This window comes from Colias philodice, chromosome 2 (genome assembly GCF_061535455.1).
Source record: "Colias philodice isolate Cphi_HAF_F1 chromosome 2, ilColPhil1 Martin Lab GWU primary, whole genome shotgun sequence".
Lineage (NCBI taxonomy): Eukaryota > Metazoa > Arthropoda > Insecta > Lepidoptera > Pieridae > Colias > Colias philodice.
Genome location: NC_143087.1, coordinates 11,668,855 through 11,683,097, shown reverse-complemented (window position 1 = coordinate 11,683,097; position 14,243 = coordinate 11,668,855). Strand labels below are relative to the sequence as shown.

Sequence of the window (14,243 nt, the reverse complement as noted above, 5' to 3'; positions counted from 1 at the left end):
CTCACTTCGCTTCGCCTCTGCCGAGCGGATGTTTACAGAATGCGAAACCAAAAACTCGAACGTTCGAAAGTGAAGTGAGTCGACTCACTCAGGTGAGATGCGAGTTCGGGCGCGTTTTTTACAGAATAGCCTAGCAGGGGTGGAATTGCGACCGGCTTCAGATTCTGTACTGAATACTAATGTGTTGGAACTATTGTTTTAATGCGAAATTGTGTTTCTATAAATAGAAGTAAATCAGTTTTGTATGCAAAGTTATGATAAATAAAATTAGGTGGCAATTCCTGCCTACCTCTTGAGAAATATACGCCGCGTAACATATTTTGATGTATTTGTGTTTATTATGACTTTATGAATATTAAGTAATATCCAATATACGCGACCCAACATAACTGATATTTAATTCTCTGTTCCTAAATATTCGGTATCAAACTTTTACTGAATATTATTTAACATGATGTACTGAAACGTTGTTCAAATGGAGGATACAGTTGAAAATAAACGTACCGAAGATATTAATAAACACACAGACATTTTTATATAAGCTTGCAAAACAAATATTGATTCGGCCGTATTCAATGGAAATGTTTAAAGCATGCCAAAAATAAAGCATGCGAAAAATAATCGTTATTCCCGGCTTAAATATCTATCTGATACGTAAATCGTGATGAATTGGGTCAGTCTGGCGTAATTTCTTGAGCCGTTAATAAAGTAAATAGCAGAACTAAAAATAAAGAAAGCATTGCAACAAATCACGTGATGTTTCGATAAAACAGTCGTCGGTGGCCTTGGATTGAACCGAATCCAAAGAGAATTCCAATCGCGTAGGCTAGGGTTGGCGATACTTGATTTAATTCCAATTTTACTGACCATAAATTATCCCTCGTTTCTAGAAGAAAATATGCCTATTGATCTTTTCCATCCATAACAGTACATTTCAACATTCTGAAATTCTCGATCATGTATTTGTATTTAAATCGTTTAACTATTTAGAATTACAATCCCAATGAAAAGCATTGAAATAAAATATTACTCACGAAAAATACAAAAAAAAAGACACCACGTCGTACGTGGAAATTGGTGCCAAATCTAACCTGTTACAATTGCGAGTGAAACATTTTAAATCGCAATGCATTTTCTCATATTCATTCCATTTCAAAGTCATTTATTTTGGTTACGTCGCTATTGCACAACAATACCCATGCGGCAGCCCTACTGTAAACAGTGAACGAAACGGGTACATCAAAGGTGGGGTTACGAGCGCACGTCCGGACCGCGGATTGCAGTACTGCGTGTATGATTGACGGCCCTTGATTACACGCATTGTTTGTACTACAATTGACTTCTTTTTGCCCTTATCACAATAGGGGTGGCACAAGTTGTGTTTTCTTCCTCATTTTATCAATCAATCCTCAACAGTTATTATCTTTCACACATATCATTTTATGCCTTCTTAGGACTTCCCCTTATCTCAATACAAAACTTGCTTAGTAACGTGTCACCGTCTACTTATTCTTTATGCTGCTAGTTTACCAAATTCTTTGAGGCAGCTTTCAGTATATTAACTCTGGTTATATTAAGAATAATAATCAGTTTTGATTCTGTATTGCTTGCTGGCATCTTGAAATTTTGGCACTGTGTAACTCAGTTGGCAACAACGTTGAAATAGTTAACTGAACGATGCTTCTAGGGTCTCCTTCACGTGATATATACAGTAACGATGTATATAGTCAGAATATGGTAATGTGCAACAAAATATATAAAAATCGGTACAATCTCGGTGGTTTGGTCATCTAATAACGGTTCACTTTAATGTCCCAACAATCATCAGCAACAATGAAGTTTAGCGTTCATGAATTAAAGACATTGATAGCTTCCTAAATCCTCTTCAAGGAAAATATTGATATCGTAGTGTGACTCAATCATTAAAGTATTCTATAATTACGCTAATTCTTGAAAAGTGATTTGTATTCATAATCATAATCATTATTGTATTCTCCGGTAGTTGTATTACGAAGAATTTTTCATTTTCCTTGTAATCATATGATTCAATTTTTATTTACTTTTTCTTCTTATCTATAACGTAGTATGTATAAATGTTACGACTACTAGATTATGTAGTACTCTTACCGTATTGTCAAGGGTTGTTTGGAAGTTGTTGTTTTCGTGATATTTCTACATGATATTTTTTGGGTGTTATTATAATTATCTTCAATTTGTTTTTTCCAATGCCAAGACTTACATGAGGAAAACAACGCATTTTATACTGACATTATGAAATTTACGGTCCCAAAAGTTAAACACAATTAACTTCATTTTAATAACTGTCTTTTAGTATAGTAATTTCATTTTATGGAACAGTGATTTAATTACTGTATTGTTATTGTGTTTCTCCACAAAGGGAAAGGTCGTTTACCGCTAACAAAGGTTTGGAGAACTTTTCGGTGTAGAATTTTAAACATTTGCTAACGTTATACAAAGCCTTTACCATGTTTTTAAATTTTGTCTTCAGTATCCAGCGTTTGACCTTCGTCCGGTCCAAAGTCAATTCTTCATTCGTTCGGTTCAAATATACTCTGGTATTGTTTACGATACAGATTGAATCTAAAATATTTCACTTCCTTATGATTAATTATAGCTCAGGCAGCTTTAGTGCGGGAGTGAAGCCAACATATTGGCGTAGTCCGGCAGAATTGCTATTTCATACACTTTGCCAATATGTTTATTCACGCTTTGTCTAATGTTTTTGGAATTTGTTTTGCACGATACATTTTGATTTGGATGCCACGCGTTCTAGGATGATACATTTCATTGTTATGATCTATGCGCTCGACTGAGATGCCTTTTCAAATTTAATGAGCTATGCGTAATGCGTTATTTGGCAGTAGCGTGTAGCGGTGATATAAAATTTGGATGTGTAGGAAGAAGCTACTAGAGCTATACTGTTTAACAAATGCAGCGAATTAAAAATGTACGCAGATCCAATTATTTACATTTTACATTGTTTGATGTATGCTATCTTAAGTTGTACTGTGTTTATTAAATAAATGTAGCAAACATATTTTCACATTTTAAACCAGAAGCCAACAAAGTCTTTGTTCTGCTTAATGCCTTATATTGTAAACAAGGCTTATATCTGAACATTATTATGCAAGTAGCTCGATTGAGTCTCAATTTTTGGTTCTTATTTGTTTCTGTTCATAATATTTGCTAATACATGTTTCTTATTTCGTCAGTTGATCTAAAACAAAGATCGTGTAATGCAAAACAGATAGAAAACAAAATCTGACCAGCTAATATTTCAGCCAAATTATTGGCGTTCGTTCCAACTCCTGCCAATATCTTGGGCATATTCCAAAGCTGTATCGCTTTATGTATGCCATTGTTTATATTGCAAAGTATCGTAAATACACCCAAATTGATAGAATTACAAACTACGTAATGTTAAAGTATTCATAAAACACGTAGATAGTTTAATTGCGGTATTATTACGGTTGCAACGTTTAGATGTTACACAATATGCTCATAATAATTTGGGTTTAATGACACATTTCATATCGAGCATATGAAATGGCAGAAACATTAAATGTTTTATGACTCCAGATTTTTTTCTAGTTTGAATTTTTTTAATTACATTTGAGTTATGACTGTGTTTACATTTTACAATGTTTTCAAGGATGCAATTATTTTCGTCTTCGTGTCACACAAGGAACAAATGCGAATGAATTTTTTAAATGGTTCCTCGAATAGCATCACGAGATCTGCATTACGTTGATTGTATATATAGTATGCAAAAAACTTCCTCGTGGATGAGCAAGTCAATGAGGTATTAGTGCATTCTTTTGTTGGCTTGTAAGAGGAACGTTAATTTATCGGACAATTTCCCAGAGGTGGCCTTCTGCAATATTAATATCGTCAACTTTTTTAGTGGTAGTTAGGAACGGTTTATTAGTACCTATTAGGACATATTATTTTTCTTCTCTTATCGGCTGCACCAAACATCCCTACGTCTTCATTTGACGCATATGACATCAAATGCCAAACTGCAAGCTAGAAGTTTTACGGGAGTACTTGGAAAAAACATATAGTGAGGGCGTTTGTCCACTACAAGGAATTTTACGGTCCGGCATTCCGATTTTTTACGGTCCGGTATGGCACGCAATTAATCTAAATACTAGCTTGTGCACTATACGTAATTTTACTGTCCGACATTTTACTTTTCCCTATTCCGGATCAAAGTTCCGGATGGTTTTTTGAGTTTACGAGTCGCTGTAGGTATAATTGTTTTCGAATGCCCACTTGCTTGGATTTTACTCTGTTTATTGCATATGCCAATTGAAAGCAAGCTCTTGTTTTACTTTCTTTTAGCTGGCAATGAGATTTGAGAAGTCGGTATTGTTATTTTATATACATTGACCAAGCATTGACCTATAATTATTATCTAAGTAAGTTTTGGTAAGTTAAAGTTCAAGTGGGAATAGCTTTAGCTCCTCGTCACCGATTAAAATAAATAAGTGAAACTCGCATTTTAAATCTCTTACGAAACTTTACTTTTTATTATAACGAAATAATATAATATTTCACCTTCTATATTTTTTACTCGTTTCTTGTAAAATGCAAAAACAATCATTTATGATAGCATTATACCGCCAAACTTCCTTGAACTGTACCGCACTGATCCGAGTAAAGACGGACAGGTGCACAAGCAATTCATCGGTTTTTTCATGCCACACCGGACCGTAAAAAATCGGAATGCCGGACAGTAAAATTCCTTGTAGTGCACAAGCGCCCTGATTGTAACAACCCGTAAAAAAGGTCCCTTTGAAAAATTAACCAAATTCAGCTCTAAGTATTTTTATATCTTTTTTTTAATCATCAAATCTTGTTTTCACTTCATATCAGGCTATCTTTTACGCGTTTGCTTATCGCATCTCTTTATTGACGTGTAGAATAAAGTTTTTTACGTGACGGATAAAATGTTTCTAATATTACTGTCATACTGATTCATATATTGGCTGCGGAATTGGCGTATTTATAGTAAAATAAAATAAAAAAGCCTTTATTTCTCAAAATCACAATGGTTTCCTACATGCTAAAAGTATGGTTAAATGAACTTAATTATTATATAACAAACTATAACGTAAGTATTTATTGTACTAGATATTTATGTGTTAGTCCCTAAATATTCTTGAATTATTGTCACGAGACAGGATGACTTAATATGTTGATAAATGTTATGGGTTTTCATTCATGAAATTGTTAAAGGGCTATCTATGATTCATGTTTATACTATTTATGTGTCACAAAGCTATTTTCTCATATTGATGCATTTCAGATTAGTTAAATTTTATCTGAAATATTCGTATTCCATAGATATAGGATTTGATTAGATAAATTCTCGTTATCAATGTAATAGGAGCTCTTATAAAGTTATAACTGACCAATTATAGAGTAAGGTTCTTATAATAAAGAAAAAAAAACAAAGTTCATCTCAGGTTAAAAATGTTTATTACCAAGTTTCCATACAGTGTCATAGAAAAATACAACACGTCCGACTCTGGGTTTTACCTTTGAGACGTGTCATGAATACAGTTATCGCAGATTTGATTGTATCGAATGGATGTTTACGTATAGAGGTTAAAAATATTATTTATCTATTGGAGAAAACGGATTCAATATAAAAATTTGACCTATGTAGATACTCTGTTGTGAATTTGTGATACAATATATAATTGGAGATGATTTGACTCAAAAGCTTGGGAATTATGCAAAGCTTTAATTTTTTTTTAAGATATTTAATTATTGTTTTATTTATGTTTGCTGTTTAAATGCTTTTATTTGGTTTTTGCAACTTTACTGACGTTTGTATTTTAAATGATACGCTTTTGAACTTCGCTTCCAAAACATCAAACGTCCCTATTGAACATTTAATTCTCAATTTTATAAGAAAACTTTAGAAGTGAGTTAATTTATCTACATTGAAACAACCTGGCTACTCTGTGCAAACAGTCTAATACGAACTTTAATAAACATCAAGACTGTAACTTCGTGTTATGAATCACGTACGCACTTTATATCGTTCTATGGTGGGAGCGGAGAAAGTTTAACCAAGAGTTTTTGAGCTTTTATGGTTATGCTATACTAGCCTATCGTCCCTGCGCCAGTCGGCATTTGCACGACATAAAATAATAAAGTTAAATACTAATAATAGTATAATGAACCTGTAATAAATTGATAAACGTAACAAATAAGCCTCTTAGAAAGTGGCCTTATGAGCGAACCAACAAACTGACACAGAAGACTGTAACTCTAAAAATTGAAAGAAAGAAAGAAAGATCATTTATTTGACTCCACAATAGGTAATAATTAAGAACAAACACAATTGACACTGAATACAATACTTAATTCAAATTAAAACAACACAACATGAAACAAAACAATACAAGTATAATAAATGAAAGAGTAAAATAAAATAAAATGAAGCCGAAAAGTGGAGCCAAGTCAGGTAGCCACTCAGCATAAGTTGCAATATAGTTGCAACGCTGATTTTCAGTGGCCCCTCTCTGAAGCGATTGGAGCGGCAGTACGTTCATAGATAGATATTATATATATTATATACATATATAAATATATTTACATATAATAAGCTTATTGAATAAAATACATAATTATAATAATTTAACTTAATATTAATGGATAAATGTTAAGGTTTAAATAAAAATAATAATACGTAATATAGTAATGGACAGATAGATAGTATACCTACATAATGTGTAAAACCTAATGACAGTGAATAACCATCACACAACTAAGGTTGGAACTCAAACTCCTGCAATAAGTGTTTTTTATATTTATGTTTGAAGGCGTTTAATGAGTTTGAGTTTATTATTAATTGCATATATTCGAAATGTATACTTACATAATATGTAATTTTTTACGTTAATTCACAATTTGTTTCATACGTTGGTAGGTACGTGGTGACGTCACGCCTCTATTAACTAGATTACACACGGATAATATTTATCATTGTTTTAACGTCATTGTAATGTAACGTATACTTTGTTTTGTATAATTTCACAGCTACCGGCTAATGAAGTTTGTTGTGGGTAGTTTAATTATTATGACGTGATAATTTCGATGCTAATAATTATAGTAGGTATAGTAAGTTGATCAATTTATATTTTGTGACATAAAAGCGTTTATCATATCGGAGGAACTTTCGACATTTTTTGCTGAAACTTTATCTGCATAAGTTCGGTTTAAGTAAAAATGTTGAGTTGTTAAAAGTGTCTTTAACTGGTCTGCTTTATATATATCTACAAATTCTGAAAGTATTAAGGTTAAATTTAACTTTTTATATTAAACTTAATATGAGGATGGAAGTAATTTTACGGACACCGAACTGTTGCAAGAATAATCTTGTAAAAATAGCTAATGTCAACGATTTTATCGTGGTGAGAGATAAGGAATGTAAACAAGATGAGTTTTTGAATCGCGATAAATATATGGAAGTCTGAAGACGGGTTAGTGTGTTAAAAATCTATTAAGAACTGTAAGACTGTGAATTTGCTGAATAAAAATTTCAACAAATTCACAGCTATTATGAAGTATTATAAGCTTAAAAGCTGTATATGAGGATGTTTGTTACTCTTTCGCGCAAAAACAGGCGATACAGATAATTATAGAAATACACAGATAATTATGCCAAGTTAGATTATTATTGTTTGTATCAACATTGAACGTACCTATATTAGGACATTCTGTTACCATTTGCATTATAATGACCTCGAGCTATGTACAAAAATATATATTAAAATGCATAATGTTGTATCGAAGTATATGTGGTAATTAATTCACCATTACTTCATCCATCCATCCATTCAGCCCGGATAAGTCCACTGTTGGACGTAGGCCTCCCCCATACTGTGCCACAGTTGCCGATCTTTGGCTTTGCTTAACCATCTGCGCCCTGCTGCCTTAACTATATCATCCGACCATCTTGTGGGAGGGCGTCCAACAGTGCGCCGTCCGGTTCTTGGTCGCCATTCAAGGACCTGTATTCCCCAACGAGCATCGGTCCTGCGGGCTATGTGGCCTGCCCACTGCCATTTTAGTTTGGAGATTCTGAGAGCAATGTCAGTTACCTTCGTTCGTCTGCGAATTTCCGTATTGCGGATCTTGTCGCGCAGAGAAATTCCGAGCATTGCTCTCTCCATAGCTCGTTGGGTCACTCTTAATTTATTTATCAGGCCCTTTGTAAACGACCATGTCTCTGCGCCATATGTTATAACTGGCAACACACACTGGTTGTATACTTTTGTTTTTAGGCATTGCGGTATGTTTGATGAGAAGATCGTGCGTAGCTTCCCGTAAGCTGCCCATCCTAGTTGGATTCGGCGGTTTATCTCCTTCTCGAAATTGAATTTACCTAGCTGGATCGTTTGTCCCAGGTATATATATTCCTTGACAATTTCGAGTTCACAGCATCCCAGAGAGACAGGTTTAGCTTCGATGTGGGCATTGAACATAATCTTTGTTTTATCCATATTCATCTTTAGGCCTACCTGTTGGGATACTTTATGGAGGTCTTCTAGCATTTTCTTCAGGTCATCAAGAGATTCCGCCATGAGAACTATATCGTCTGCAAACCGAAGATGAGAGAGATATCGCCCATTGATGTTTATTCCTGATTCTTTCCAATCCAGAAGTTTGAAGATGTCTTCTAAGGTGGCAGTGAAGAGCTTGGGTGAGATCACGTCTCCTTGTCGTACGCCTTTCCGTATAGGAATTGATTTTGTGTTCTGGTCTTGGAGACGGACTGTCATATTGGCCTTGTTATATAATCCTCTCAGTACTTCGATATACCTACTATCTATTCTGCATCGTTGGAGAGCCTGAAGTACAGCCCAGGTTTCCACCGAATCAAACGCTTTCTCGTAGTCCACGAATGCTAGACAGAGCGGCAGATTATACTCTTCGTACTTCTGTATAATCTGCCGCAGCGTGTGGATATGATCCATGGTACTAAATGATTTGCGGAAACCGGCTTGCTCGGGAGGCTGGGAGTCATCCAATTTTCGTGTTATGCGATTTGTCAAAATTCTGGAAAAAAGCTTGTATATGTGGCTCAAAAGTGAGATAGGTCTATAATTTTTTAGGAGTGTCTTATCACCCTTCTTGAAAAACAAAACCACTACGCTTTTGCTCCACGACTCTGGTGGGGTAGCGTTCAGGATAACGGAATTGAATAACCTTTGTAGGACTTGTAGTATTGGTTTTCCACCAGCTTTAAGTAGTTCAGTTGTAATACCGTCTTCCCCTGGGGCTTTGTTGTTTTTCATTTGTTTGAGAGCTGATCTAATTTCATACAAGCTAACATCTGGGATATCATCGGTATGATGGCGAGTAAGCTTGGCTCTTTTATCTTTTTCATTCGTTGGCGGCTGGATCTGTGAAGCATATAGATTGCTGTAATATCTTTCAATTACTCCTAGCATCTCTGACTTGGACGCGACAAGAACATTGCTTTCGGTCTTCAGCTGAGTCATATGGCTATGTCCGATACGGAGATCCCTTGCAAATACTTTGGAGCCTTTATTTCGCTCAATTGTATCTTGTATGTGGATCGTGTTAGCTTTTCTAATATCATATCTCAGTGACTTGGAGATCTGCTTGTTAAGCTGTGAGTAATGTTCTTTGTCCGTCGACGTTTGTAACCTCATTTGGCGACGTTCTTCCATGAGTTTTAGAGTAACTTCCGAGATCTTTTGGTTTTTAGTTTTTCGGGGGGTCTTAAAATGCGTCAAACCAGTTGAATATATAGTTTTTACTATGGAGTCATTTAGGTCGTCGACAGAATCAAGGTCTTGTAGCGCTTCGAATTTATTCTGAAGTTCGAGCTGAAAGCTTTCTTGTTTTTGGAAACTTGGATTTAAACGACGAAAAGTGGGTCTGACCAGTTGCGATCTTTCCATCCGAACATTGATATTTAACGTTCCTCTAACCAAACGATGATCGCTACCAGTTTTAAGCCTATTAATCACTGAGACGTTGTTAAATATATGTCGTTTCGTGGAAAGAATAAAATCAATTTCGTTCTTAATAGATCCGTCCGGACTAATCCAGGTCCACTTTCGTTGCTTCGGTTTTTTAAAGAATGAGTTCATCAGGTACAGGCCCTCTCTCTCCATAAAATCCAAAAGCATTTGTCCTCTGGGGTTCCTGACTCCCGTCCCAAAAAGTCCAATCCTTGTCTCGTCTGCATTCTTTGTGCCCACTTTCGCATTAAAATCGCCCATGATCACAGTATAATATGTTTTAGCAATGTTAATGGCTTTAGCGATATCTTCATACATGGATTCTACTTCTTCATCTGGATAAGCTGTCGTCGGTGCATATACTTGTATTACTTTCAGGGAATACCGTTTGGTCATTTTGAGTGTAAGATATGCTACCCTAGCGGACACGCTTCCTATCTCAGAAATATTGTTTGCAAGCGACTTATTAACAAGGAATCCGATCCCTCCTTGGGACTTTTGGTCACCTTCACGATGGTAGAATAAGTTTCCAGATTTAAGAGTCAATGTGTCCTCTCCCTCTCTTCGGACCTCCGACAATCCAATAATATCCCATTTCAAACCGCTTATTTCTTCTTCCAGTTCGTATATTTTCTCGTCATTCCGCAGAGTACGTGTGTTATACGTTGCCAGGTCAAGTCGTCGTCGTTGATAGCCGTATCTCTTCCGGAGATTCTTAGCACCCCCTGCCCCGCCGTGACCATGGCCGCTATCGTAGCCAGGAATAGCGGGGCTGCCGGGTACTGGGGGCCGGGGCTTTAGAGTTGTACTTGTCATGGTTTTTATTATGATTCACATTTTTTCACCATTACTTAGTTGGTCTTATATAGCTAAAGCCGCTATTCGATGTTAGTAATACATACCAAATTTTAACCACCAGGTGTGTGATTTTTTCCATATTGAATAGTTAAATATTGGTTGACTAATGTTTTGTTGCTGGGGTCAGTGACACGTGACGTAGTGCTAATTATCGCACTTTATACACTTTGTATGAAGTGTCTATTTTTGATGTTTGAGCTAGGACCGAATAAGAGAATAGTGTGAATAAATGTTGATTTCAAATTTCAAATTTATTTATTTGTTTCACAATTTTTTACAACTCATATAAATTGTAGTAAATCCCTGGTTAACCCACTAGGAAAAACCTGTGCGGGGTCAACCAGAAATGATCATGCGATAGTTTTAAAGGAAAATTTAGAAAAAGCTTTTGACTGTTTTTATTATTTTGTCTTTTGTCTTGTACTTATTTAAAACTATTTTATTAGGATTATTATAACTACATGGCAAAGATGCGACCTTACTAGATTTATTCCAAATTTAATTGATCTTTCTTTCTTTCCAATTTATTTTTCTAAACATGTTATGGTATGTACGTTCTCCTAGTTACTGAAGTCAATAGAAAGTAAGTATAGCTGTATAGAACCTAGTATCTTATCTGTAAAACCGAGAAGTTATTATAAAGTAAACGCATAGTAATATGCGCAAAGTAACAACTAACAATGTACAAGATTGGCATAAGTTTCCCTAAGTTATGCGTAGTATAGCCATGTTAGTTCAACAAGTTGTAGTTTTCACAGTCAATTACTCAATAGAAAATGTTCAAATATTATATCTACAGAGTACAGACTACAGTTTATTTGGTAGCAAATTTAAAGCGTGTTAAGTATGCAGTGTTTAGTGTATATTAGGGTCTCTTAGGCATAGAAAAATCAAATTGAATACGTCCTATATGTCGACTAAAACATAGACGGGAACCTTTAAAAATGTAGGCGCCGAGGCATTTTATCTAAATGACTATTAAATATAAACATAATAAACAATCCCAATAAATAATACTACTATACACTACACAGTGCAATAAACGAAACAAGATATGTTTGTCAATCGGTTATTGCATAGCTCTGCACACGTGACCGCCTCGTAAATACTAAATGTTGTAAATTATCAGTCGATTGTATGTGAATTATTAATTTTATCACTGTTTATTGTATTGCTTTTGAGTATAGACAATTTGTTTACGAGACAATTTTGTTATTTTGTCATTTTATAGCTTGGAGAATTTGCCAATTACAGAGTTCAGGTTGTTATTTGAGTATTAATTAAATGAAGGTGTTATTATTTGCGATTACTAGTAATCAGGCTTGTCTCGGATGTATATTGTTGTGATAAACTATATTGCAACTTATGCTGAGTGGCTACCTGACTTGGCTCCACTTTTCGGCTTCATTTTATTTTATTTTACTCTTTCATTTATTGTACTTGTATTGTTTTGTTTCATGTTGTGTTGTTTTAATTTGAATTAAGTATTGTATTCTGTGTCAATTGTGTTTGTAAGAGCTAGCGCGCACGAGCAACTTTGTCTCCGCAACTATTTTGTCTCTCCCATCAATTGTATGGGGAGTTGCGTCGCTACGTGCGCGCACTTTCATACTAGCCCATGGGTGGAGAGACAAAATAGTTGCGGAGACAAAATAGTTGCGGAGACAAAGTTGCTCGTGCGCGCTAGCTCTTATTAATTATTATTGTGGAGTCAAATAAATGATCTTTCTTTCTTTCTTTCTGATAATATCAACCGTGATGTTTTCTACTTATTAATTATTATAGTAACGAAACTAAGGCTACTTGTACTGTACCTAGAGGCTTTTTTGCATGAATTTCTATAAGCTTCCATCTTGTCAATTTACATCACCCGACTATCTTATACCTACTTATATAAAGTTCTCGTGTTAAATCCAAAAGTTTCAAAAGATTTTTACGAGTTTTTTCTTCACATACCTAACGGCACGTCTGAAAAAGGTCGTAAACTATTTTATACCCCCAAGTGATACGGATACATTAGCCGAGTCGGCCGGTCATAACTATTATTTTCCTCTAGATTTGGCCACGGTTACCAGAATATAAAGTGCGGAACTATTGGCAATGCTGATTGGCATTGGGTAAACAGTGCCAGAGTGGTATTGTTTAGACTTTTGTTTACAGCAATTAGAACAGCTAGAGTCTAATCTCTAAGGGCGGCCGTACACGGACCGCTTCAAGCAGTTGAAGGAAGCTTGAAGCCGCGAACGCGCGGTGAACTATAGACATTCGTTCGCTGCCGTACACGGACTGCTCGAACCATCGCGACCGCTTCAAGTAGTTAACTGCGCGGACAGCTCGAGCAGTCAACAACCGACCGCTCGAGCGGTCCGTGTACGTCGCTCAGCCTTCAACTGCTCGAACCGCCCGTGTTCGGCCGCTCTAAAGCGTCATTTGGTGATCCGCCAACGAAGAGGTGTGGTGCTGCGTAATAGGATTATTTGAAAGCTATAGTTTTATATGCTATTTGAAATGAACATTGTTTTAATTAAAATGTTTATTATTGCCCACGTGGGTGGAAATATATGGTGCCATTTTGTAGCTGAAATCAAGTTAAATGCGGTTCTGGAAATGTTATATTAGTCCATTGAATGTGACATGCGTTTTACATTTACAATTCAGTTATAAATATCTTTACTGATTATACGTACTGGACTTTCCCACTAACAATGCAGGGAATATCCCGAATATAAGTATCCCGTATTATTTAATCACAAACACATTCAATGATTAATGAAGTGTTTCCAAAGAGTTATCCTGTTAAGTTAAACTTTATCTATAAGTATATTTATTTATATAATGAAAGCTTCAGGATCAATATAAAACGATATCTTATAAAATACAATGATGATGGCTGTTGTATTTTGTATTAACTTGCTGCGATAAAAAATATTAAGGAATTTTTTTTAGCTAGAAAAGATAAAACAAAATCACATTTTTTCTAATTTTAAACACATAAGTAGCTTAAGGCATCACGTGTTCTAGAAACTAAAAGCGGTTATTGACCTAAATTATTTATACATAACTTCTAAACACGGACTGAATGCTGACCTGTAAAGGTTTCAGGCGATTTATTTATTATTCATACACAAAGGGTCGTTATGTTTCTCGGAATTTTACATGATTCTGTTTTAAGTTCATTTTGGTTGCGGTTTCATATCTTTAATATTTTTTAATAATCTTATAATATGATTACCGTCGCAATTAATTAAAAATTATGTTGGATTATTTAATTGTGATTACTGATTAACTATATTAATTATAAAAACAACTGATATTAGTCACATATAGATATAAACATTTCATAGCGCTATT

At 35.0% G+C, this 14,243-nt stretch overlaps 1 protein-coding gene and 1 long non-coding RNA gene across 6 annotated transcripts in view; both read left to right on the top strand.

Annotated features, from left to right (window-relative positions):
• LOC149490773 (uncharacterized) overlaps window positions 1–14,243 on the top strand; it is an 819,148-nt gene that overhangs the window by 67,058 nt on the left and 737,847 nt on the right. The gene's annotated exons all lie outside the window — the stretch shown is intronic.
• sky (GTPase-activating protein skywalker) overlaps window positions 1–14,243 on the top strand; it is a 97,519-nt gene that overhangs the window by 65,207 nt on the left and 18,069 nt on the right. The window lies entirely within an intron of this gene.